General features: G+C 38.9%; 1 protein-coding gene across 19 annotated transcripts in view; it reads right to left on the bottom strand.

The window, feature by feature from the left end:
• ATP2B2 (ATPase plasma membrane Ca2+ transporting 2) overlaps positions 1-27410 on the bottom strand; it is a 415848-nt gene that overhangs the window by 345467 nt on the left and 42971 nt on the right. The window contains exon 2 of one of the 19 annotated variants that reach the window (XM_080606728.1): positions 6482-6535. The exons of the other annotated variants lie outside the window; for them this stretch is intronic. The gene's annotated coding sequence lies outside the window, so the exon portion shown is untranslated. The remainder of the gene's footprint in view (positions 1-6481; positions 6536-27410) is intronic. 19 annotated transcript variants of the gene reach the window in all.

Raw genomic sequence — 27410 nt, 5'->3', positions numbered from 1 at the left:
TTTTTTTCCGGTTCCTTTGATAAGGAAATTAAAATTAGCTATGCCTTAACTATTTCCAATTTTTTACCTACTGAATGTGACATGTTACCACAAATGAAGTGCTTCTTACCACATGCAATTTAAAATAGTAATAATAAAATAAAATATGCCATGATAGTGTTTCGTTTAAAAGATACATCTGCTAGAATACATTCAAACTTTTGTACAATAATCATGTATACATTGCACGTTCAAAAGTGTTGGCCAACTTCAGCAGACTTTTTAAGATGATAAACTGCAAATTGAGAATTATGGCATCATTCAGCATTTAATAAGAGAAGAAAATCTCTTTCAGAAGTATTTTTATACAATGTGTTAGAGCATTGTAGTCTGTGCAGTCGGATTTCTATGTTGAAGGAAAGTCATTATCAACAACAACAATTATTTTATAATAGAAATAATTAGAATTAAATTCCTCCTGATGTAAAAAGATCTGGAATATAAAGTATCTGTGGATTAATTCATGGTTTATGTGACTGTGGCAACTACTAAATGATCTGTAGAAAGAATACCTTTCTGGTTCCTTCCAGGTGGATACAGGAGCTGGTTTTAAGACAATAGCTGGCAGGAGTCAGGAGCTTTCAAGTAAACCAGTTTGCTAAAACTTTATATTTTGGAATATACCTAGCTTAAAGTGTAACATATTGGTAAAGATCCTGATATGGAGCATGAGCATGGAGCAAGAGATGTTGGTTTCTAAGTCAGGAAAGGGTTTATACATCACAACCATAACCATAAATTACATACAGATGTCCTGGCAGCTGGCATGAGCACAGGTGCCACACATGCCTGCAGCCCATTCTGCACAGCAGGTGAGAAAGCAATATTCTGCACTAGTAACGGGCTCTGGCCGGGGACATAAATGAAAATTAAGTGGAAAAAGGGAAGGTTCTGTTTTGCAACATTACAAATACTGAAAACGGAGACCTAAGCAATGGTCAACACATGCAAATCTAGTAGCAGGGATTAATCTAGTAAACCTGAAGATCAAAGAGCAAGTGTTTACTGGATAAGCTGGGAACTCGACATAAGGAACAATTAAATTGTGCTTCTCACATTTTTGCTCCTTTCCATCAATTGTTATTTTCAGCTCTATGAAATTAATTAAATTTCCTAAAGTACACAGAATATTTTAGGACTTTCTCCTTCTAGAATTTCAGAAACAGAGGAAAAGAAATAAAGGTCTAACAAGACTTTCACATAAAAAGCACCTAGTATCTGTCTGAATACAAGCTATTATGTTTGATAATCTTTTCCCATAGCTTCACAGCAGGAATTGTGACAATAGTGTTATCACTCTGATGTTCAACATCACAGGCATTAGAACTTTACAGCAAATTTAGCCAGAAGGGTATGCAATACCAATCTAGGATGTATCATAGTTACCACTGTACATCTCCAGATCTGAGGTCAGGAGCTTTCACATCTTTATGTTCATGAACTCATCTGGAACTCACATTTTTAATAGTTATCTGATATGTCAACAGCAGTCCTCTCAGTGGTTGCTTATCCTTTTTGAGCACCTATGTCATTTGGTTGGTGTCTTTTTTTAACCATTTTAATTTGGCATTTTTTTCTCATCTTCTAGTAAAGTCAAAGGGTAATTGTAGAATTTTCTGAAGTTGATTTTTTCACTTTTTCCACTGTTCATTCAGTGTATTTATTGATAAGTGGGATCAGAATATTACTCAGGAACAAAGCCTGGCAGATGATAGGAATACTTTATTCTGGCTTTGAAATGTGACATTCCCCTGCTGTTTGCCATGGTTCCATTTTGGATAGTTATTGTGCACAAACACTGTTTTGTATACAGTTTGTGAGAATACATAGGTTAAAATTTATATCAGTCTTTTTCATGATTCAGGACACAAAGTCTATGCAAACTGGGAAAAAGCAACATATAGCAAACAGACAGTATGTCTTACAGGTACAACAGGAACTTCAACAAATAGATGTTATTTTTTTAACAAAGTCTACTAGAAATGAGGAAACACGAGAAAAACTTTTTCAGTATAAGGAAAAAAGGGAGAAAAATTAAGCTGACATCAAAACAACTGAGTCTGACAGAAATCTCACGGTCTTCATTGAGGACTGTGGCTCTACTGATAATATTCATTGCAAGTGATTAAAACAAAAACTGAAAATACAGAGGCAGGGGAGTGGGAGGGAAAAATCTAGTGAGAGATCCTAGACCCTTCCCTTTAAGTACTTTCTGTACAGCCATATCAGCTGGACTCAGGACCAGGAAAACACACTAGCAAGTTTAACTTAACATGAGTATAACCCTAACATGCTTTAAAATTTCAAAAATTTAGTAGAGTGGTGATGAAGTAAGGAGAGGCACAGAAAAGAGTGTACAGTCTAAAGGGTAAAACAAAAAGGAAAAAAGCCACATATCAGATTGCATACAAAGAATCAGGTACAAATTACACACAAATACAAATTACAAAGCCTGGCACTACAATCAAATACGACAAATATTTGACACTTCAAAATGACAAAATATGAAACTAAAAAAAATCATCATTAAGCTAAGTGTAACAAGGCACCTCTAATTTCATTGATAATGAGGGAAACAAAAGTACAATTTAAATAAATTTAAGAAAAAAAAAGGTGTCAAAATTTAAATCCTATAATTTGGTTGTCAGAATGGTCAGTCTTGTCAGAAGACCAGAAAAATCTCTATGTTTATGATTTTCCTAGCAAAATATTGTTGACCTTTCACCCTGAAATACTTAAATTCAAATACTTTCAAATTCCAAAAATTTTTATCAAAGCCAGTCTGTATTTCTCAGCATGCCCTAGATGTCACCTGAGCTTGTGAAGGAAAATAGGTTCCAGTAAAAGCAAGAGGGGAAAGATGAATCCGACAAGGCTGTCAGGAAAAGACAGGAAAGTTTTACCCTCTCTACACCCCTAGAAAGAAGCCAGACAAACACATTCCTCTACACAGGTCTGGAGCCAGCAGGCTTAGACACAGAGAAGGAATAAGCCTACAGCTAAATTATTTCTAGCTGGGGAAGGACTGAAAGATGCTTTGTGCATACCACAAGAAGGACAAATCTCTTTTAAGCATGCAAGGTTCGTTACTGTGGCTTCCAGAAGGAGAGTAAACACAATGCCTGCATTTAAAAAAAAAAAGTTTGACATGACAAATTACTTAATTGACTGCAGTCAACACAGTAATGTCTAAATCACCTTAGGAAATGAATACATAAAAGAACACAGAAGAAAACCACAAAACATGTTATAAAATTTCAAGTAGGAAAGTGTTTAGTGGATCAAGCACTGGTTTCCTAAAACATATGAAAGATGAGTGAAGTTCTAACTTCCCAGAATAATCTAGTTTGAAGTACATAATTTATCAGCCTTACAAAAAGGAAACAACAACAAAAAAAAAAAAAGAAAAGGAAAATAAGTAACAAGAATATCCAGACAAGTCTTTCAACTTTTTAAAAAGTTGCAATAACAGACTGCATTAATATCCAGCATTAACTTCACTGAAGCTCTACCAAGCAATAAGGAATGACAAAAATGCATAAAACTTCTTTAATTTTACGATAAATCTGTAAATTAATTTTTTAACAGTTGTAGTAATAATACACACTTGAAAATATATTATAGCTTCCTTTTCCTGGTGAGCCTCTCTTGCTGGCCTCTACAGTATTTGTCCAGGAAGAAAAAGATCTTGGTATAACAGCAGAATATTATCAAGTGGCTAATCTAGTAGATGAGGCGATGCCTTAAAACAACAAAGGCTTACAATCTCACATAAAACACGAAGTACCTATAGACATTTCATGCACAGGATAGGTACAGCCACAACCTGTTACACTTCATAGAAACCATGCCTCTACTGTGATCTGCAGATAACCTAAGTTTTACAACCTGTACAAAATGGTTTATTAGCATGGTCCCCATGCCAAGATAGGGACAAAAATGTAACCTGTGGGGCAAAACACACAGAACTTAGTGAACGTTAACTCAGTTTTCCACTAGAGCTGGTAAATCTGTAATTGCATCTGACAGCTGCTGATCTAAGCCAAAGTAGATCACTACAGCTAGTCACTAAAGCACGAGAGCACTTACTTAAGTGAAGCTGTTATCCCATAATCCTGTTATGGTTTTATTGAAACATGAAATATATTTAACCATCAAGCATTGTAAATAGAGTCATGATTCCAGTTAGCCTCCAAGTTCGTGATCTTTCCAATAAATCTTTTTTGGATAATCCTATCCAAATTAATGGTTTTGTTTTTTCTTCCTCAAAGATGCACAAGATGACTTTACAGGAATACATTAGACAAACCCAAGTATTGAAGCCAGTGAATCTCAAAATACCGAAGTTCTCCATTACATCTTGTTTGTTTAGGTGAGACTATCTGTAACATTCACCAGTTGCTGAGCTAATGTTGTATAACCCCAAATGGTATAATTACTAGAACACATATTTAGAAAAGGCAAGGAAGACTTCAGGCACTTTTTTCCCATTTTCTGACAGGAATTGTTAGTGAACAAGATGAAAATATAGTACTAAAGGGATTTTACAAAAATACAATGGTATTCAACTAAACGGAAATTCAAATTTTTCATAAGTCCAAGAAATGAAACCTCCCAAAACAGGTGATTTTAACGAACCGCGTTTAAAAAAAAAATCTCAGCATGGTATCTTCACCACCATTTCAGTTTTGAGGACTAAAATGGTAGCAAATCTTTCCTGTCCCAAGACGAGCTTTTTTAGAACTACTGAGCTAAGCACACATCAAACAAATTAATTCCTACATCATACTCTAGTTGAAAATATTCTTTTTCTTCAGTGTGACTGGAAATATAAGCAGAGATATAAATTATGTTCCTGTCAGTGTGCCTCTACTCAGATGAATAAATTCCTTTATTGTTCACAGAAGAACAGTCACCACCACCTCTAACCCTGTCACTGCTCATTCTGTCAAAATCCAAAATGTTGGGTAATACTACCCCAGTATTCTGGTAACATCAAGCTTTTTCCAACTGATGGACAGTAGCAGCAACTCAGTCTTCACTGACATCCAGAAAAAAAAATTCAAATGAACAGTGGAAAGAAGAGGTAACAGAAGTGGCAAAAACCTTCACATCAGCATCTGTATACGTGCATAGTATGTAACATTCATGACCACTGTATCTAAATGCCTGTCATAAGCACCTCAAATTCTAACTTTCAATTAACACTTCATATATATAAAATATAAAACAAAACACATTTTTATTTGTGAAAGGGGAAAGCTTTCTTTCATACTGATAGATAGGAGGTTTCTGCATTTTCTGTATCAAAAATAATTCTAAATTCTAATAGAAAAAGTTCAATATCCTATAGACAGGAATTTAAGCCTTTTTTAAAATTATTTTTATTTATTTGTTTATTTAATGTTGCCAGATCTTTAAAATATCTCCTAATGTATCAGGGGGGTGGGAGGTATGGAGAGAAAAATCACTAAGGAAGGGGAACATTTTTAATTTTAATTTTTAATTATTTTATTATTTATTATTTATTACAAACATTTTTAAATTGTGAAAAGAAGAAAAGAAGAATACCTGACCTAGAATGTTTGAGTTATTTGTTTTAGATGTTCTTAATTAACATGGGATAAGGTATGCGATTAGATTTTCAGCAGCCAAGGAACTCTCATCAGGGCAATTTCTGCAGGCTGGGGGTGGTTTCCATGCACAGAGGAAAATCACAATGTTCGCAGCAGTGACATTCCTCTATACTGTTCTAAACATCATTTGTGTTTCATTGAATCTGAAGCAATCTCAGGCAGAAGTTACAGCTAAGAAAGTCAAAACAAAGCAATCCATCAGATTTTATATACTCAGTTTCAAAACAATAATACCTATGATAAGAAAAGTTGTATCTGATTAGAACAAAGAATAAATACCAGAGGGATATAGAAAAATATGCTGCATCTACATATGAATGCTTAAAATTAAAGAATCAAGCTATACTTTAAAAAGACTTTCATATTCCGAATACCTACTTAAAATATTTCACTAACAATAGTCTCCAAATAGATCTATCACAATAAATTCTAAAAATAAATACTGTCAGAAACAGCACTACAGATATCGTTGTACAGCAACCACGGGTTTCTTTGCAATTTCTGTATTTAACTAACAAAGTACACGCTCCCAAGCACGTCTGTACAGTCTGGAGAGCATTGAGAACAACTATATCAAACAGCTTTTCTAAAGCGTGTGGTAAGCTTTAAGGAAACTATTTGAAAACACAAAGATATCTAACTGAAGAGGAGAGATTACTACACAATTGAATGGTTAAACTCCTTTCTGGCATATGGCAGTAGTACACATGGGCAAACAAATGCAATCTGTTTGAATCAATTGCTCTCAAAAGCTTTCCCATTGGCTTGATGACAATAAGCAGTCATTGTTTCACATAGTAAGCAACCTGGAACCTGCTTTCATCGCTGCAGCACTTCTCTCCAAAACAGCAGTGCGTACCCTGCAATAACAGACAGACAGAACTGGAAGTCAGGAGAAGCAGCAAGCTTAATTTCTGGTGGCTAACGGCTTACCCAGATACCTCAAGAAGGCCCTTGCCACACACTCACAATTTATGCTCATATCCATTTACAGGACTTATTGCTAACATTAGAACTCCAAGATGGTGAAAGACTGAGGTTATTTGCTAAATGTTACTACTGTGGGCCATTATTTTGCTGAGGCAGTCCCAGAAGTTCTCCATTCTCTAGCATCACACATCTTACCTGGTCTGTTTTTTCACATGGGCTCAGATTTAGCATGTCTCAGAGCTCAAGTCTTTTAAGCGGGTGCCAGAAAAGGAGTAGAGAGAGAATTTTCACATCCTGTATGTTTTCATCTTTCTTCTTTTGAGGAACTAATTCAAGGATACATCTTCCAATTAACTTAGGAGACCTAATCACTCTAAATACCCATTTCTACTAGGGAACATTACACACGGGGCACCCTCTCAGCTGCCATTACATCCATTCAGCCTCCAGTTCACTGCTGTCATCTTAACACCGCCTACCCTAATTTCGCCTCTGGCCACATCAAGTATTTCTGGACAGTTGCACAACATAGCATGTATTTTGACTAGGTTCTTCTCCCACAGTCTGGTTTCCCTAACGTTGAAGTGCCCAAGCATCTATGTGATGTCCTAGAATTCACTTCTATGTTATTTGTACATCATTACGTTGGTATCCAATAGTTTTATGTCTCCTCTCAGTGTGAGAAAGATATCTCAGAACTTCTCCCAGATAAACTTGTTTGTTTCACTACTGAATTTAACTATATCGAGTCAGCTGAACAGAATTAACCCAAACTGCAGTAATACACCTCTTTCCTCTGTGGTGGTTTTGTGGTGTTTTGTTTGTATTCTGGAGTTTGTTTGTTTGTTTTTTGGTGCATTTTCACTTAGTTTTTGTTTTTGATAAGTACTTCTTCTGGAGGGGCACTCCTTCCAGATTTACTATTTTGCTACCAGACTGGTTTCTAGTTGACTAAAGTCACAAGTTCTTACTCTTTCTGGAATCTGCTTTTTAATTCTTGGCCTTCAGTAGGCTCCCAAAAGTTTCACTTGGTTTTATGTCCTATCTCTCTCCCTTCAAAATGGAAACCAGCTCTCAATTTTAGTTTTTCTTCTGACAGAGGCAGGACCACCTCAATATGCAAAAGAAAAGATATTAGTGAACAAAAGACAATGTCTTTTCACACACAGATGCATCCTTTTACTCTTGTTTTATGACCTTTATGAACTGATCAATATTTTAAAAGAAGAGAATGGTATTTTTATGATAGTGTCCTTATCCGTTCAACAACCACCAGTGGCGGTCTCTGATCTCCATTTCCATGGTTCCCTGAGCACATCCATTTGTAACTCCCAGGCCTCACAGTCTGGAACTAGAGCTCACCCTGACCTCTGCCACCTCACTTGAAAATCTTCAGCTGCCTTTGTGCTGAATGGCTCTCAGCAGGCCTGGCTTACTGAATTACCCCTGGAAAGGTCTTAATAAACAAAAAAGTTATCCTACTTGCCCTCACCAAGTTTGACAATTGATTAAGGCATTCCCCTTTATCATTCACTCAGTCACCACCAGATCTGAGTTAAACTAAAGTCTTATGCTTCAGCCCTTTTATCCTCAAGGCCACTGCAAGCTAGACAAGATCAATCTTTAAAATGGTTCCATGAGGGCTGCATACTGGGAACAGTAGCTGAAAAAGCATTCAAAAAATGGTGCACTTCAGGTCTCCAGAGAACACATCCTGAGAATCCAAGTAGGAGACTATTTTGCTTAAATTATATCGAAGTTCAGATTTACAATTATCATAGGTATAATAAATGGCTATCTTCATGCCAAATAGTTCCTCTTAACTATTATAAATCTACCATTATTTTCATTTCATGCTTCACAGAGAAGAAGCTGAAGCATGTCACACCCAGCTCTGTATCTGAGCTCAAACAGGTGTTTCTGCAATAGAAGTGGTTCACCAGTTCCCATTCCCCATACCCTGCAGGAAAGATAGCAACTTATAACACTTAACTGAAGTCTGAATGTGAATCCCTTCACATTCCAGGAGGTCAAATGAAAGTCAGAAATTTATACAAGTCATACAGAAAGCAGAGAGAATCGGCTGAATTTCAATTAAAATGAATGGCTGTGTAGGCAGGATGAGCTGAGCCATTCCTCATCACCTGTTTTTCTGAACACAGAAGGCAGTACAGTATGTGCCATCCATTTAGACAGGAGAGAAGGAGAAGCAGAAACATTCAAAATATCCCCTCAAGACAGACAGAAACAAGAAAAACTATATTTTTTTTTATAATCAACCTTCAGAAAATACCACACCACACCATGTTCAAGTTCCCACTTAGTTCTGGTCAACTACAAGCCCTCTCTTCACTAAATACCAGAAAAATAACGTATGTTACTTACACACATGCCTCCCTTAGCATCTACTTCTACAAGAAGTTACCAGAATAATACAGAACCATAGCACTACATCATACCACCTCTGCAAGCTTCCTATACTCTGAGGTTGAAAATCTTAATTCCAGTACAGATTTCTCTGCCCCAGGAACAACCAGAGCCTTGAGTAATTCTTGACCATCTTTTGAGTGGCAAAGTGGGGAAATTGCTATGTAACAGCAGTTTTAGAAAGAACGATGTAAAATTAATGCAAATTATGTGATCTACACAACGAGAAAAAACAACCCCCACACCCTAGCAGCTGTTGCCAAGTTGACATGGTCCAGTTTCTCACGTATTTTAGAAACATCGTCCTCTTCCTAAAACTCAATGCTGAAAAGTCAGCCAAAAATGCTGCAGGGCACCATCTAGAGCCAAGATCCTGTTCTACATGTTGTTTTGCTCAAACAGTAATTTTTTAGTAGCTTTGTTGCAAGCTCCAGGGATGGGCAAGAACACATCCGGACAGATGAGATAGGAAGTGGCAACTTTACGAACAGTCACTAGCCTGGCTTCTGGGAGCAGCATGCTGCCATTTGGGATTTACCTTTCACTGTATTTTGGGGGGGGGGGGGGGGCTACCAGCTACTGCTCTCACATCTCTAACTCATTGTGTTTTGTGTGCAAACAATATTTTGACTTAATGTGGTACAGCGAAACATAAGCTAAATCATGACAGAATAAAGCAAACTGATATCTATTGGGGTGGGGGGGGAAATCAGAAGAAAATATTTTTTTCCTACTGAATGGAATTCACGTCTATATGAATCTATATATATAATATATATAATATGGTGCATACCTCTGCAACCTCCTTCATTTAGACTGCAGTGTTGGCAGCAGGCTAAAGGTTCTCAGCACAAGTAGCAAATTCTTTTGCTGCAAAGCTTGCTTTGATTGTGATCATGAAAAAAAGTTTGATAGTGCAGTGGTCAATAAAAGGTCAACATTACCATATTACAGCAACGATAGCCACATTTTTCCTTCTTGACAGAAAGACAAAACACTCAAAACTTGCTCCACTAGTGAATTTTTGAGCCATTTAGCTATAGCAAGTCACGTGCAATGCATTTTCTATTTTCTATCACCAAATGCAAAGGCATATCAGGAAACTTGACCATATCAAAACTTAATAGTAAACAAACAGGTTTTCCTAGGGAAAATATTCCAAGACATCTATAAAAATATAAAGAAAATGGGTCTCAGCTCTTCCACATTGAAAACAATAAAACAAAGTAACCAACTTCATTTGTTTCTACATAACACTTCATCACTTTACCTTGATGAATAACTCCCATTTCAGAAAACAGAATAGAAAAATAAAAACAAGCAAGATTGCCTCACTTTTCTTTCAAAACACTGACACAGCAGTGCCAAATTCTCTCAGCTACCTAACCATGTGGGGTTAGTACTGGGACAGGGGTCAGTACTGGGTTGACTGTTGTTCAACGTATTCATCAGCAACCTGGCTGATATAACAGAGTGCACCCTCAGCAAGTTTGCTGATGACACAAAGCTGGGAGGAGTGGCTGATACCCCAGGGGGCTGTGCTGCCATTCAGAGGGACCTCGACAGGCTGCAGGGTTGGGCTGAGAGGAACCTCAAGAAGTTCAACAAGGGCAAGTGCAGGGTCCTGCACCTCGGTGCTACCAAGCCCCAGTACAGGCTGGGGGCTGACCTGCTGGGGGGCAGCTCTGCAGAGAGGGACCTGGGAGTCCTGGTGGGCAGCAGGCTGACCGTGAGCCAGCAACGTGCCCTTGTGGCCAAGAAGGCCAACGGGATCCTGGGGTGCCTTGGGAAGTCTTGCCAGCAGGTCAAGGGAGGTGATCCTGCCCCTCTGCTCAGCCCTGGTGAGGCCCCACCTGGAGCATTGTGTGCAGTTCTGGGCTCCCCAGGACAAGAGGGACATGGAGCTGCTGGAGCGAGGCCAGAGGAGGGCTATGAAGATGACTAGAAGACTGAAGCACCTGTCGTACGAGGACAGGCTGAGAGAGCTGGGCCTGTTTAGCCTGGAAAAGAGGAGACTGAGGGGAGACCTCATCCGTGTGTATCAATATCTGAGGGGAGGGTGTCAAGAGGATGGAGCCGATCTCTTTTCACTTGTGCCCAGCGACAGGACAAGAGGCGATGGGCACAAACTGAAGCACAGGAGGTTCTGGCTGAATATGAGAGGGCACTTCTCTACTGGGAGGGTGACAGAGCACCAGGACAGGATGCCCAGAGAGGCTGTGGAGTCTCCTTCTCTGGAGATTTTCAAAACCCACCTGGATGCCATCCTGCACAACGTGCTGTAGGTGACCCTGCCCGGCATGGGGGTTGGACTAGATGATCTTCGGAGGTCCCTTCCAACCTCGGCCATTCTGTGATTCCGTGTGGCAGCACGATCACAGTCCATGGTAAGAAAAGAATGAAATCTACTCAATAGCATGAGATATATTTTGATGAATGTTTCAAAAGGAGCTAACATGAAAGAGGTCAGTCAGGAATAAATGGAACATGAAGTAAATAACCTCTTAAAATAATATGACGGATACATTTATTAAAAATAAATTTCAAAAATAGATTGCTTTTCTGACTACAACACTTGCTTTCACTGGCAAAGGCAATAGGAAAAATTAATGGAATTGGCTGCTCCTCTCCAGGGATGAAGATAATCGATCTGTTGGGAAGGGCCTTTATCTAGCACAGAGATAGCACACGTACAGCAGATGGAAGGGGAAAAAAAAAAAAATCAGAAATCATTTGGCTGGCAGATCTCCAGAGCTGCTTATCAGCTCCCACCACTCTAACTCACATGTAGGTATTTGAAACACTGGAGAGGTTGCCAATGGTAATATTCTTTTATGAACTAGAGTGAAGAAGGTTGGGGGGAGCACAGGAGGGGGAAGGAGGGGCCTCTATTGTTTTTACAATAAACAAGACCTCAGGAACAAGTAGTCCATTTATTTCTTCTGAACTGATCCTTTCTGGAAAGCAAAGCTCTTTAAAATAGATAAACAAAAAAAGTCCTTGGTTTATAGTTAAGAGTAACTACAGTCATTGGCCTGGCAACAGGCGAACTGCAGGTTTATCAAATGTACAGTGGTGGTGGTGTTTAAAAAAAAAAATTCTCAGTTCATTATCTACTCCCCAGTAGAATAGCTCTTGAAACAAAGTCTCTTTTTTCAGCATAAGAGACAAGTAAATTCATTACTGCAGACAGCTTGTAGGGTGATTAAAACCTCTAACCTTTCCACATCTTTCCTAGTCCAAAATCTATACAAACACCAGTATGAATGGGCATCTAAGAGACCTAATTCTCAATAGTTCTACAGCTTAGAAGTTCCTAAGTATAATTAATAACATTTTCATTTCTCTATAACAAACCAACAGTGACTATTCCCCCCCACCCCCCCAGTGCTTCATCACTTAGTGTTTCAGACTCCCAATTTGCATGCCTGATTCCGGGGCAGAAAGATGAAGACAGAAGGAGGTATTATCTAAGAATGCTGTATAAAATCATCTTGTTGAAAATAGCATGCCAGCTGAGAACCTTTAAGAACACAGAAACTTGCACATTTCCCAAAGTCATAGAATCATAGAATCATAGAATATCCTGAGTTGGAAGGGACCCATAAGGATCATCAAGTCCAACTCTTGATACCGCACAGGTCTACCCAAAAGTTCAGACCATGTGACGAAGTGCACAGTCCAATCTCTTCTTAAATTCAGACAGGCTCGGTGCAGTGACCACTTCCCTGGGGAGCCTGTTCCAGTGTGCAACCACCCTCTCTGTGAAGAACCCCCTCCTGATGTCGAGCCTAAATTTCCCCTGCCTCAGCTTAACCCCGTTCCCGCGGGTCCTGTCACTGGTGTTAATGGAGAAAAGGTCTCCTGCCTCTCGACACCCCCTTACGAGGAAGTTGTAGACTGTGATGAGGTCTCCCCTCAGCCTCCTCTTCTCCAGGCTGAACAGGCCCAGTGACCTCAGCCGTTCCTCGTACGTCTTCCCCTCCAGGCCTTTCACCGTCTTCGTAGCCCTCCTCTGGACACTCTCCAACAGTTTCATGTCCTTTTTATACTGTGGTGCCCAGAACTGCACACAGTACTCGAGGTGAGGCCGCACCAGCGCAGAGTAGAGCGGGACAATCACCTCCCTTGACCTACTAGCGATGCCGTGCTTGATGCACCCCAGGACACGGTTGGCCCTCCTGGCCGCCAGGGCACACTGCTGGCTCATATTCAACTTGCTGTCAACCACGACCCCCAGATCCCTCTCTTCTAGGCTGCTCTCTAGCGTCTCATCGCCCAGTCTGTACGTGCAGCCAGGGTTTCCCCGTCCCAGGTGCAGGACCCGGCACTTGCTCTTATTGAACTTCATGCGGTTGGTGATCGCCCAGCTCTCCAACCTATCCAGATCCCTCTGCAAGGCCTTTCCACCCTCATTCGAGTCCACAACTCCTCCAAGTTTGGTGTCATCAGCAAACTTGCTCAAAATACCTTCTATACCTACATCCAGATCGTTTATAAAAATATTGAAAAGTACCGGCCCTAAAATGGAGCCTTGAGGGACCCCACTGGTGACCGCCCGCCAGCCTGACGCAGCCCCATTTACCATTACCCTTTGGGCCCTGCCCGTTAGCCAATTGCTCACCCATCGTATGATGTTTTTATTTAGCTGTATGGTGGACATTTTGTCCAGTAGGATCCTATGGGAAACCGTGTCAAAAGCCTTGCTGAAGTCCAAAAAAATCACATCAGCTGGTTTCCCTTGGTCCATCATACGGGTGATCTTATCATAAAAGGAAATCAGGTTAGTTAGGCAGGACCTGCCCTTCACAAACCCATGCTGGCTGGGACCAATGACTGCTTTGTCCCCCAGGTTAGCCTCAATAAGTTCGAGAACCATCTTCTCCATGATTTTACCAGGCACTGACGTGAGACTGACAGGCCTGTAATTGCTAGGGTCTTCTTTCTGACCCTTCTTGTAAATCGGCACAACATTTGCCAGCTTCCAGTCTACCGGGACCTCTCCAAATTCCCAGGATCGTTGAAAAATAATTGAGAGAGGTTCCGCGATGACGTCCGCCAGCTCTTTCAGCACCCGGGGATGAATCCCATCCGGACCCATGGACTTGTAGGGATCCAGGTGGAGTAGCAAATCCCGCACACGTTCAGGGTCGGTTGGGAGTTTGTCATCCCCACCGTCCCGGTCCTCTAGCTCAGGGCACCCTGGGTCCCGAAGCCCATCATCGGCATTGAAGACAGAGGCAAAGAAGGCGTTAAGCGTCTCTGCTTTGCCTATGTCATTGTCTGTGAGGAGACCTTCCCTATCAAGGAGCGGCCCTATGTATTCTTTAGTTCTCCTTTTTCCATTCACATATCTGAAAAAGCCCTTTTTATTTTCTCTCACAGACACAGCCAGCTTAAACTCTAGGTGTGCTTTGGCCACACGAATTTTCTGCCTACAAACACGAACGGCATCCCTGTATTCTTTCCATGACACCTGGCCCTCCTTCCAGTAGCGAAACACTCTCTGTTTCCGCCTAATCTCCATTAGAATGTTCCTGGTCAGCCACGCCGGCCTCCTGCCCCGCCTGCCTGACTTGCGATATTTAGGAATTGCTTGATCTTGTGCTTCTAGGAGGCATCGTTTAAAGAATGACCAGCACTGGTGGACATCGAGGCCTTCAAGAGCAGTTTCCCAGGGGACCTTGCTGACTAGTTCCCTGAGCAGCCTGAAGTCCGCTTTCCCCATATCTAGGGATGAGGTTTTGGTGGCACTTTTCTTTCTGTCACCGTAAATTTTGAACTCAACCACTTCATGGTCGCTTTGACCAAGGCGGCCACCAATCACCACATCTCCCACCAGACCCTCTCTGTTTTCTAGCATTTCAAGAAAAATGAAAATGCCTTGAAAGGAATCAGTTTCTCTAGCAGACTAGAGCCCTCCTTCCTTGGAGGAAGGACATAACTCAGCTTATCGAAGTCAAAGAAAAAATGGCTTGGAACCCAGTCAGAAGGGTAGCAATTAACTTAATAAGCCAAAAACTAAGAAGCCTAAATTACCACAGGAAGTTAATCAGTGTTTATCTCTTCTCCAATTTACCAGAAAGTGTGCCTATAAAAGAGATTGGGGGGGAGGGTGGAGGGAAGATCAATTTCATCACCAAAAAAAGTAATCTGTGTCACAGTTGTCAAGCACATAGCGTTGATAAGCTCATTATTTCAAATTAGCACAAACAACAAAAAGCTCTAAAAAAAAAAAAAATCTAGTCCTACTGGTTTGTCGGAAGTATGGTGCCTTAAGACTAAAGTAGAAAAGAAAACAGACACATGACCTAAACAATGTATGCAAGTGTTTACTTAGGGATGGTCATGTCTTCCATTTACAATTTTGAGAAGCAGGAATGAGTGAAAGTATAAAAACGTTGAAAGAAAACGTAATGGGGAACTAGAATGTTCCTCAGCATTTAGACCACATGACAGACTAAATTATGGGAAAAAAAAAAATCAAAAGAAGTCACCAGCAATATGTTACTGCTCATTCCAGACTTACAAAAGAAACCCTTTTAATTTACCTTATCCTCTCTGACCATTTTTATATACAGTATAACATTGAATTATTTTTGGTGTATGCCTTTTGTTTCTCAGCCTTACTTCACAACCATGTGAGAAAACACCTTAATTTTCCAAAAATGTAGTTAATAGCTTTATTAAAACTATTGTTTCCAATGTCTTTCTGCAGCAAATTATTCACCATCACACAGCTAAAAATCAAAGTTCCATCTAATGTTTATTCCTGTACTACATCATAATTACACATCCAAATCTTACTGTTCTTCTGATAAGTGTTTCAGCCAATTCAATTACAAATTACAACTACTTTTTCTCTTTAGAAATGATTAGGATAAGGAAAAATATCCTAACTAAAATATAGTTTTAAGTCGAGATCTTGACGCTACTAAATTAGTTAATTTGGGCCAGAGAAAAAAAAATATTTCTGACTTATAAAAGCATGAGTTCTGAAAAGGAATTTCAATTCACCCTCACATAACTCCTCCTTTGAGCAGCATGATTAGATCAGGCAATGCGCAGTATCGATACAGGTTTGATTCCCGACTCCATCCTCTTGATACACAAACATGCAAGGTTTTACCTCACCTCTGTGGTCCTTCCCTCCCCTTCCTGCATACAGTTCTCTCACAGTACGGGCATCAGTGCACGATTTACATCACTGCACCACCACAGCAGTGCCACAGCTGTAACACCCTCCCATTTCACACAGAGTTAAGGGCAATGAAATTGGCTGGACTCGTATACATGTTAAACACATCAGGCATCTGCACTCTACACCCAAAGGAATTGCCAAGTGCACATCAGCAGTGCAACTAATATATTAGTTAGTCTGCTATTTCAAGAACAATTCTGAATCTGAACACAGAATAAAAATGAAGAGGTATTAACTGCAATCTTAAAATCTGAAAAAGGATATAGTGCGAGTGCCACACTTGCACATTCATCAACATTATACCTTCTCGGGTGAAAGCAGTCTAAATAAAGTCATTGAAAAACGTAACCTTTTACTACTTAAATCATCTTGATTTAATGGCCATATCAGTAACCATTAAGTGCTTTATGAAACTTTGAAACACACCCTAGGGACAAAGTTCAGTTCAAATAATCATTCATCTCTTAATAAGCTGAGTAAATACTCCATTCAAACAACTACATTAAAATCCCAGTTACTACATGCACCGAGAACCAGGATATATCAACTAACTATAAGGTACAGTTTTAGGTTCCCTTCTACTTCTCCATAGCAGTTATGCCCCCAGGAAGCCTCCCCGCACACAAGGAGGAAGAGGAGAGCACACAAAGAGCCCCAGGCCCTGGCAGGCCTCTCACACGCGGCACGAAGAGCCCGGCCTCTCACAGGAGAGGCAACAGATCGATTGAGGTGAAACTCTGTCCAGATAAAAATTCCAAATCCAACTAGCATTTTTGGATTTTACTAGCTTAATTTAGGAAAATCAGTGGCGAAACTGACAGCCATTTTCACAGTACCATCAGCATTACCACAACCTTTAATTTTTATTTTCCCTGTCCCACCTGCTACCTCAGGCTCTTCAACAGACATTATATGGCACATCTCAAACAATATAATTCAACTGCCATTCAGTTTTGTGAAATTTGAAACTATTCATTGTTAAATATTGAAAAGAAGCTATTGTATTGGCATTGATTACTACATCTGGAAATAACTGTACAAGGCCTTGGGCCATTCTCCAGCAGATATTCCAGTACCATCAAAACCCTTTTCTGAATCTCCATCGCTTTTAGTCTGCCTAATGTCTCATCTGGATCTTACAACAAATTTGTATGTTTTAGAGAGAAACTGCAGCAAATAAAGAAATCCCACGCCCATCTCTAGTCTCTCATTTTCTTTCATTAAAGCACAATTGTTGGTTTGGATCACTTTAAAGTAATTACCATAAGAAGCTTTAAATGATCTTTTAACAGATTCTTTTTTTCTTGAATAAGTTTCCAATATTTTTTGTCTATAAAGTCAGGCTATTTTGTGGGCTTTAGCCATTTGTAAATGAACATCAGCCTTGTCCAACATGAAGAAACCAATTTCAGCTACAGTTATTAATACTTTTCCTTTACAATATAGTTGGAGATTAGACATTAAAGTGAACATAACAGATATTAACAGCACAAATACTTAACTGGGATTTACTACGACATCATAAACTATTTGTCCAGCTTTCCAGAAGTCTACTATAATCTTCCAGAGGGGAAAAAAAAATACAAATAAGTACAAAATAGACAGTATGTGCCATGCAAAAGGTCAGTTCTACACCTTGATGAACAGTCTGGCTATAATCCAACAAAATGTTTAATTATATGAGACAAGCTTATGTTAAGCACATCTTCAGCTGCTTTTTCAGGCTACGGTTAACATACCGAATCATGCTGGGGACTTTGATAAGAAGTCAGTGCTGAAAGAAAAATATTCTGAATTTCCAAGACCAAAAGTACATTAAAAAAAAATATCTGCAATTTGATACTATTATTGTTGTTATTATTATTCCCTTCAAACACAGTTTCAGGAACTGCAAGAACTGCAAAGCTGAGTGCTCCAACAGCAGGTTGCAGTTGTGCACTAGGCTGTTTGCTTTAGTTTTCTTTCCTTGTTTTCTTCGTGTGTTTTTTTCTCCCCCACAAAATAATCCCTAGTTATGTACAGTCTGTGAGAGGCAGTCTTTCAACTACAATATAAGAAGCTAAATCAATCTCAATACAATTTTATTCAAGCTGTCAGTGGCTAAAAGTACTTCTTACTATGTAAGCTCTCAGAGTGCATTAAATTTCATGGAAAAATTAGCATATTAAACCACTGTGTGTGTGTGTGTGTGTGTGTATCTTCCCATTGCCCATCAGAATTAAAGACATCTTTCACATTAGGTTGGAGAAGCATGTCTTATGAGCATGCTTTGTTTCCTTGTTCATGCAAATGCTCCAGCCATTTTTAATTAATACTTCTAGTTATCGTATTACCCATTATTTTGAGGGCTATCTAAAAGACTGCAGGACACACACACCACATCACACAAAGGCTGTCTCTGTTAGTACTTCACTGTCACTTCTACTCCTTTTGCCATATAGACAATATTACAGTATTTCTGATTCAGCTCTGCAGAAGGTTTCACCAATCATTGTTAAAGCACTGTTTAAGTAACAATTCTGGGTCACTGGACAAAGCAAGGGTATCATGACTTTAAATGAGAGTACTATAAGAAAGAAAAATCTCGGGATTTCTACGAAAAATCCAAGTAAAACAAGATTTTTTTTTAATGTACATAAAAAGTCACATTCACGTTTAAATTTCACTTTGTTCATCTTCTAAACCTGACAGTCATACTCTGTAAGAGACCTAGCAGTGGAACACTACAGTCCATCAACACACACAGAATATACTGCAAACCTGATAACATTCCAGCTAGCTGAAATCAATTCTGTTGGTGCTTAGTCCCAGATCTATTCTGGCCTTTTTCCCCCCCTCTTTCACAGAGAATGTTTCAGACACCATCTTGCTTCATAATGAAGACCTGAATTGCAGACGAAGTGAAAGCAGTAAAGCAGAACAAACAGCTTTGATTATCTTTTTCAAATATTGTTATGTTGGCATGAAAGCATTTGGCTCTCACAATGCTTCTTTTTTTATTATTTGAAACATGAATAGGTTCAGAGGAACAGAGGCACAATGAGGACAATTCAGTACATCTTTCTTACAGACACAAATCCATTACCAGAGCAAACATTGCTTTCTGCATTCACCAACAGAAAGGTCTAATAGGAACTGCTTACTATAGAGCATAGCCGCATGCCACAGCAAAAGCTAGATTTATTTTACCATTAAGAAATCAACTCAAAAAAAGTCTTCATGATATGATTGTATACATCATACATCTACGTAATTTTACTACGTATGTATGCATATAGAAATATATAGAGAAATATATATATAATTGCCTACTTAATGTTTGTTTTGTCAGCATATACAGTTTCAAGAACCAATTCCAGCTGATACAGGAAAAGCAGTAAAAATACCCCATTAAGCAATTCAAACAATTAAAACCATACACTACTGGTATAATTTAACTTGTTTACTAAAAGTCTTTGAAGGATTAATGGGGAAAATAAAAACCATGCCAAAATTCACACACAAATTATAAATATTTCAATTCTATTTCACATTCTTCTTCCACTAGTTTACTCAAGGATGCATGATCTTCTGAGGAAAAAAATAATAATATTTGAAACCACATGTACTATATCTAAAAAAAAAAAAAAATCTATCTTCTTAAGCTTTTTAATGTACTTTATTTATTTTCACTCTTGCATGACAAGCTTTTCTCTATCTGGTATGTGTTAACTTAATTTCTACCACTTTGCTTCACTAGCTTTCTAAAATTATTTTCCTCCTTCCTCAGTAACAGCTTTATAAGTATCACACATTCCTCTCATTACCACCAAAACAATGCTTTGCTATTCCATTTGAGAAGAAAAATCTAGACCAAAGATCCAATCTCCAGGCATATACCATATAACTAAAGAAATTTGGATTTTTCACCACTGATCCAAGGAAAAGGAAAAAAAAAAAATCAAGAAAGTGTCTCAGTCCTATAAATATGAGTTTTCAAGACAAAATCTCTTGTCACCTAGAATCTTCAGGTCAATGAAAGAAATTCAACATTTTTAAAAAATATTTACTATGTTAACATTCAAGCCTTCACAATGTTATCATTTTCTTCTATGGGTGATTTCATTAGAGCACCATACTATAAGTTTGATATTTTCAGAAAAGGACAGCTAGCTCATACATGGCGGCTTTAACTGCTTAGTATACATTGAAATAACGAAACCGGAGAAGCAGGAGCACATGAAATACAATAGTTCACTAACCTGTCGCTTACAGTGCCTCTCTCAGAGACAGGATCCTCACTAAAGCATACATGAATGTGAAATGTGCTTCTTTATGTCTCCTTTAAGTATTAATCCATACATATATAGAACAAATAAGTGAGCATCCACGTAGCAACAATTTTGTTAAGGTTCAATTGCCATCTTGAAGAAGTACTACTACTAAAATTCTGAAATTACACTGTCAATACAGCAAGCTCTCTTCTCTGAGAAGATACCAAGTCAATTCTTTCAAGTGTTGCTACACAGAAAGTGTCTTTTTTTCCCCCCCTAGGGGAAGATAAGAGAAATTATTTTTAAAAGATATTTCTTTAGGTTAACTAAAATTTTTGTATTTACTTCTGTGAACACAACTCTGCCCCTTCTCACTCATGACTGAAATTAATACAGTCTGTTGAAAATGCCATATTATTCACATCTGATAAAGTAGAATTATAGAATCCTAGAATATCCTGAGTTGGAAGGGACCCATAAGGATCATCAAGTCCAACTCCTGGCACCGCACAAAACCCAGAAGTTTAGACCATGTGACTAAGTGCACAGTCCAATCGCTTCTTAAATCCAGACAGGCTTGGTGCAGTGACTACTTCCCTGGGGAGCCTGTTCCAGCGTGCGACCACCCTCTCGGTGAAGAACCTCTTCCTGATGTCCAGCCTAAACTTCCCCTGCCTCAGCTTAATACCGTTCCCGCGGGTCCTATCACTGGTGATAACGGAGAATAGGTCAGCACCTGCCTCTCCACTCCCCCTCGTGAGGAAGCTGTAGACTGCGATGAGGTCCCCCCTCAGCCTCCTCTTCTCCAGGCTGAACAGGTCAAGTGACCTCAGCCGCTCCTCATACGTCTTCCCCTCTAGGCCCTTCACCATCTTCCTCGCCCTCCTCTGGACACTCTCCAACAGTTTAATGTCCTTTTTGTACTGTGGTGCCCAGAACTGCACACAGTACTCGAGGTGAGGCCGCACCAGCGCAGAGTAGAGCGGGACAATCACTTCCCTTGACCGACTAGCAATGCTGTGCTTGATGCACCCCAGGATACGGTCGGCCCTCCTGGCTGCCAGGGCACCCTGCTGGCTCATATTCAACTTGCTGTCAACCACAACCCCCAGATCCCTCTCTGCGGGGCTGCTCTCCAGCGTCTCGTCGCCCAGTCTGTACATATAGCCAGGGTTGCCCCGTCCCAGGTGCAGGACCCGGCACTTGCTTTTGTTAAACTTCAGGTGGTTGGTGATCGCCCAGCTCTCCAGTCTGTCCAGATCTCTCTGCAAGGCCTTTCCACCCTCATCTGAGTCCGCAACTCCTCCAAGTTCGGTGTCATCGTCAAATTTGCTCAGAACACCTTCTAGTCCTACGTCCAAATCATTTATAAAAACATTGAAGAGGACTGGCCCTAAAATGGAGCCACCCCACTAGTGACCATCTGCCAGCCAGATGTGGCCCCATTTACCACAACGCTTTGAGCCCTGCCTGTCAGCCAATTGCTCACCCATCGTATGATGTTTTTGCTAAGTTGTATGCTGGACATTTTGTCCAGTAGGATCCTATGGGAAACCATGTCAAAAGCTTTGCTGAAGTCCAAAAAGATCACATCAGCTGGTCTCCCTTGATCGATTAGATGGGTAATCTTATCATAAAAGGAAATCAAATTCGTTAGGCATGAACTACCCCTCATGAACCCATGTTGGCTGGGTATTCTGAAGTATTCTTCACCCACATTCATTTTTGAACTTCTACTATCCTTTATAAAAAGACTAAGAAGATTTCAACGAGGGATGAGATGATATATCTATTGATGTATCTCACGTATACGTTCATTCCTCTTCAGCCTACTCCATTCATAAATTGTCTTTTCTATTTTCAACATTCTTACAAATTAGCCTTATGAAGAAAGATTTTTAACCATTGTCTTGCCGTATTTGCTACGCTTTATACTTTCTGGAAGTCTCTCTACGTGATGCTTTCCTTGGGAGATTTTGAAGAAATATTCTTTCTACGTGAAACATTAAGAGCACACGACTAAGTCATAAAATCTAAGATATGGAGTCATAAAGTCAAAAATATTGAGTTACGCAATACAGTAACAATTACTGTGGGTCAGTCATAAACTAACATAGCTTTAACTTAGAAATAATCACCTGGGAAGATATCTGAAGACTCTTGAATAGTAGGAAGACAACAGCAGATGGCAAGACTGTACTAGAATGCTGGAATCAGAAGGAAAGAGCATGCCAAACGAGGAAAACTAAGAGGATGTAAGCAAACAAACCATTTTGCTAACCCCAAATATTTGGGAGATTATAGGTCCAGCTAGCCTTAATTTTCTCCTAAAATGAATTAACAAGATACAAACAATTCTCATAGATAAAACAAGAGAATTCAGTTAATCTAAGCTGAGGGTAACATCACTTGTTGTGTAGATAGATGTTCTCTGTCAAATTAAAAGCAAATAGATGTATCTATATTGAAATATTTAGAACAAGTCTTACACTTACATGTGGCATTACATTCAGATGAATATGATATTAATATTTAGTTGCATAAGCAAGAGCTTCTATTGAGTAGTATCTTAAAAGCATCACTAGAAGAGAATTCAGTTCAAAATTTAGTTTTGTCCTTAACAGACTTAAGCCAGCATCAAAATCAATGAAGCAATAAGGAAAGCGATGATGATGCTAAAACTAGCAAAACTCTAAAAAAGAATAATGATCCAACTTCTCCAGTGACACAACACACTCAGTGTAAACCAAATGGAAATTTACTGGCTTACCATTTGGAATTCTAGGTGTTCAACCAAAGTTGACCTTGGCATTTCTTTCCATTGACAATGGTATGGTTAAGTACTTCCTGAACACAAAATTACACATAGTAGCTTTACCCTACCAGAAGAATCTATGTTAAAATAGCTTTTCAAAAAACACACAAAATATGAAAAATCTGGCAGCAGAACATAATAAAGAAGATGAAGATTTTTATTGAATATGCTTGATTTTTGGCCACTTGAATATTCTGCAACAGAAACCTAAGTAATAAAGCTATAAAGTGGACATAAGGTAAAATACACACAAAACTTCAGCAATTTGCCCGAAAAAAGTATTAACAATGTGTTGATCAATTATGTTTTGTTAAATGTTACACATTTTCTTCCAGCTGATTCTAACTCCACTCCATTTAAAAGTTTTACCAATATTTCAGCAAAATGTCTTAATCAAAGTATACATTACTATAAGTTTTTCTTTCTTTTATTGTTCTCAAAAAATCATGATGATATGCCTTCTCTGAAACAAGACCACATGCTCTCTAAGCAATTTCCTTGAATACTGTTGTCTCTAACTGCCTACCTCATCAATACCAATATAAGAATTGTCCACAGAAGATTATCCCAGAGTTGGTAGCAGTCTTACACAAAACTTATTAGTCTTAAAAATTCTTCTTTAAGGAAAACAAAAAAAAAAAGAATAAAATATTTACAAAGGTATCTTTTCACCACTGTGAATTTTTAATTACTGTATAATAATGCAGGTCTCAAAGTATCTCGTGATAAATGATCACTGCCCACAACAGCTTCTCAAGTATCACATCTGTTAAAATTTCATGGAGTCAGAGGTTTTAATGATGTCTGAATATTATATAAATGGAAAAAGGAAAAAACATAATGAAACTATTTGGAAAAAGGTTGATTCTGAAAAATGGTGGGTAAAAATCAAGAACCTCAATAACAAATGAACATTATAAAAGAACTGTGAACTAACATAAGTCTGTTTGTCACAAGAACCAGCACATTTAATATAATGCAGCAAAGAAAACTACGCATGCATGGAGTACTGGTGTTGGTTCCTATTGGAAATATGTCAGAAGTACTACTTGTCCACAAGGACAGGCTTTGCTGAAAGAAGTTTGTCTTTATCAATCACTCTTGGCACTAAAAATGAAATAAAGGACTTCGTGATGCTAAGCAGAATACCCGCACTTGAAGAGCGGCAGCAGATGAAGAAAGCATAACGCATGTCATTGAGTACTTTACCTAGTAAAACCTGCACCTTTCAGAGAAAGGCATTTTATCATCCCTGATCATGTGTCCACACATCAACGTTATTAAATAGTCATAAGAGAAAATGAGTCTCTTCATTCCCTTCACCAAAGCAGGATGGTATCTCCCATTAAAGCCAAGGAGATTCATCTCAGACTCCCAGCTTTTAATATCATGTTATAGATACCGTACTTTACAAGGAAGAGGTTCTGAGATACAGAAAAATTTTTAATATTCCTCCTGCTCCAAATTGACTACTTCCATTGCTTTATAACCTTTCAATAAAACAACAGCCTAAGCAAATGACTCTTCATCCCACCATAACAATATTAATTCCCTAGCCTAAGGCAAAGGAAAAGAAATTACATTAAAAAACAAGTCTCAAAAAAACAAGCTAAATGCTGAAGTCAACTTCTGTTATGTTTTAATAATTACCACTCTTTCCAAATGTATGTATATGTCATAGATTAAACTGATCATGGAAATCAGAAAAAAGTGGGCAAATATATAAAATTTTTACTAATAGAAAAATCTCTTAAAAACAAATAAAATTGCTATACAACACTGCTTACAAAGTCTGCATAAGATCCTATCTAGTAATACTGAAGCTGTGTGTTTTCTTGAGAAAATGTATATTATGCTCTGAATTATTTCTTCTAGAGAAAAGCTAATGAACATAAGAAAACAAAACCAGCTACATAATAGAAAAGCAGTGACATAGGATTGAAACAAAACATTTCTGTTAACTACAGTTATTTGTTATTACCTTTGTTGTAAATTAATATCACAGAAAATACTATTCAAATAATGAAGCGAATCAAAACCAAGAACTAGTAAGATGACCAGGTACCTGTGACCTACTATGAATTAAAAAATAATAATAATAAAACAAGAGTCAAAAAGCTGGAACCCAACCAAATATCAGAATAATGAAGCAGAATAATTGTTACAGAAATAAATCTATAAACCCTCTTAGCAAAAATTAAAAGACACAAACAATATTCTGTATCCTTTTAGCCAAACAGTAAAATGTTCCTTTAGAAATCTTATGCATTCTAAGTCAAGTCCACGGATCCTGAGGATTATTTTTTTATATTATTATTTTGTGCTTACATCTGAGGTTGTGTAAAGCTTGGCAGTAGTTACTTCCCTTTAGAATCTATATGGCCGCAGCACCTCAAACCTTCTGACTTTGAAATACAAACATTTACATTTAAATATAGAAAATGTTATTCAAATGGGCACTAGAAGACCTGTCTAGTCAAATGACAGAAGTGTAGATAATTATAATGTTCTCATTTCTCCTTTTGAGCTTTTCTACATACAGTAATCTCAGTGCATATCTGTGTTCCAATGTTAACAACTCAAACTTTTCATTTTGCCCTGTTTTAAATCTCTTGGCTTACTCTGAGTTTGCCTTTTTTTTTTTTTTTTCCGTGCCTCTTTTTATAGCCCTTACTTCCTTTTTAACCAGAAAACCCTTAACATCTCTTATGGTTCCTGGTGCATTACTGCGTTCAGTTTCACTGTCTCAGAAGCACTGCCAGAGGGTTTTTGCCACTGAAGCCTCTCCCTTCACAAGGGGCTTCCCTTCCAAGCTCTCATTTTCAGCCTTAGAGTTTCAGTGGCATAAGGAAAACAACAGTTTCTGTGGATCCGTGCACTGGCGATACACTACCTTTGCCATGGTCTTTATAACTTTACAACTAAATGTGTCCATAAACGGTGAGGTATTTGATCATTTGATTCAGTATCAGGGCAGTTCTAGCTTTAAGTCCAAGAACAAGAATGTAAGCAGAAAACAGGCATATTTATAGTACGGGGTGGGGAGGGGGGAAGCAGCTTTCCGATTCACATACTACGGGATTCATTCCAGAAAATAGGAAAAATGAGTTTAATATAGAGAAAATATATATATTCCTACAAATATGGAGTCAAAATAGATTTCTGCTGATCACCTAGCAAAAATAAACTTTATTGATTTATTTTCTACCAGTACAAAGAGAAACAAGTTCCAAAAGAATTCCCTCCTTCCAATTTTAACAAGAAAAAAAAAAAAGCCAAAGCCAAGCAGCAGATTGCTACTTCCTCACAGATTCCCACCTCTAAGACCTGACTGACTCTGCACCTGCCACGGAAGGACTGACACATTATGTAAGATGAAAGCAATTAGTACGATCAAACACAAACTAAGCAGATTACAGGCTAGGAAACCAACAAGAAAAATGCTTTGCTAGGAACCATTACAACCCCCAAACATCTCATTAGTGCATGACAGTGATGTCCAAATTGTGGTCTGTAGAGGACTTACGGTTCTCACACTGAAACTTTTCTTACCAAATTTTGAAATGTGATCAAACGCCCTTGCAGGCTGTGCACCTGCCTCTCAGTTAGTTCTGGTACTTTTTGCCACCCCAGGAACAGGCTCTGGAAGCTACAGAGCATCTCCAGCAGCTCTCCCCGCCCCGCTGGCATCTCAGCTCTGGCTGCTCGGGTTGCATCCCAATCCCACACTGCAGGGAGCTGAGGGAGAGGAGGAAATCCTTTAGCTCTTCCCCTTCGTAGCTACTTGGGCATTAACATGATTGCATGGTGGGGGGAGAAGATGAAAGCTGCTTTGCTGGTTGTTGTGTCACTGGAGGCTAAACAAGGCCAGGCACTGTTCTTGTTTGCTTAAGACCGGCCAGTTTCCCATCTCCAGGGCTTACTGTTGTAAACATGCAATTCCCAACCATCTATTTGTTCCCTCATCCTCTCACAACACCTTCTTGAAGACATTAAGAAGCAGCAGCTGAGGATGTAGTTATATTAATTGCATTCCTTCCACACACCAAACTTTCACAAAGATGTATCTGCAAGGGGAACCGGCAGCAGTTTCAAAATCCATTTCTCCA

Source organism: Anser brachyrhynchus, assembly GCF_964034855.1.
Source record: "Anser brachyrhynchus genome assembly, chromosome: 10".
NCBI classification, from domain to species: Eukaryota; Metazoa; Chordata; class Aves; order Anseriformes; family Anatidae; genus Anser; species Anser brachyrhynchus.
The sequence above is the reverse complement of the archived record's forward strand: the minus strand, read 5'-3'. Positions and strand labels throughout refer to the sequence as shown.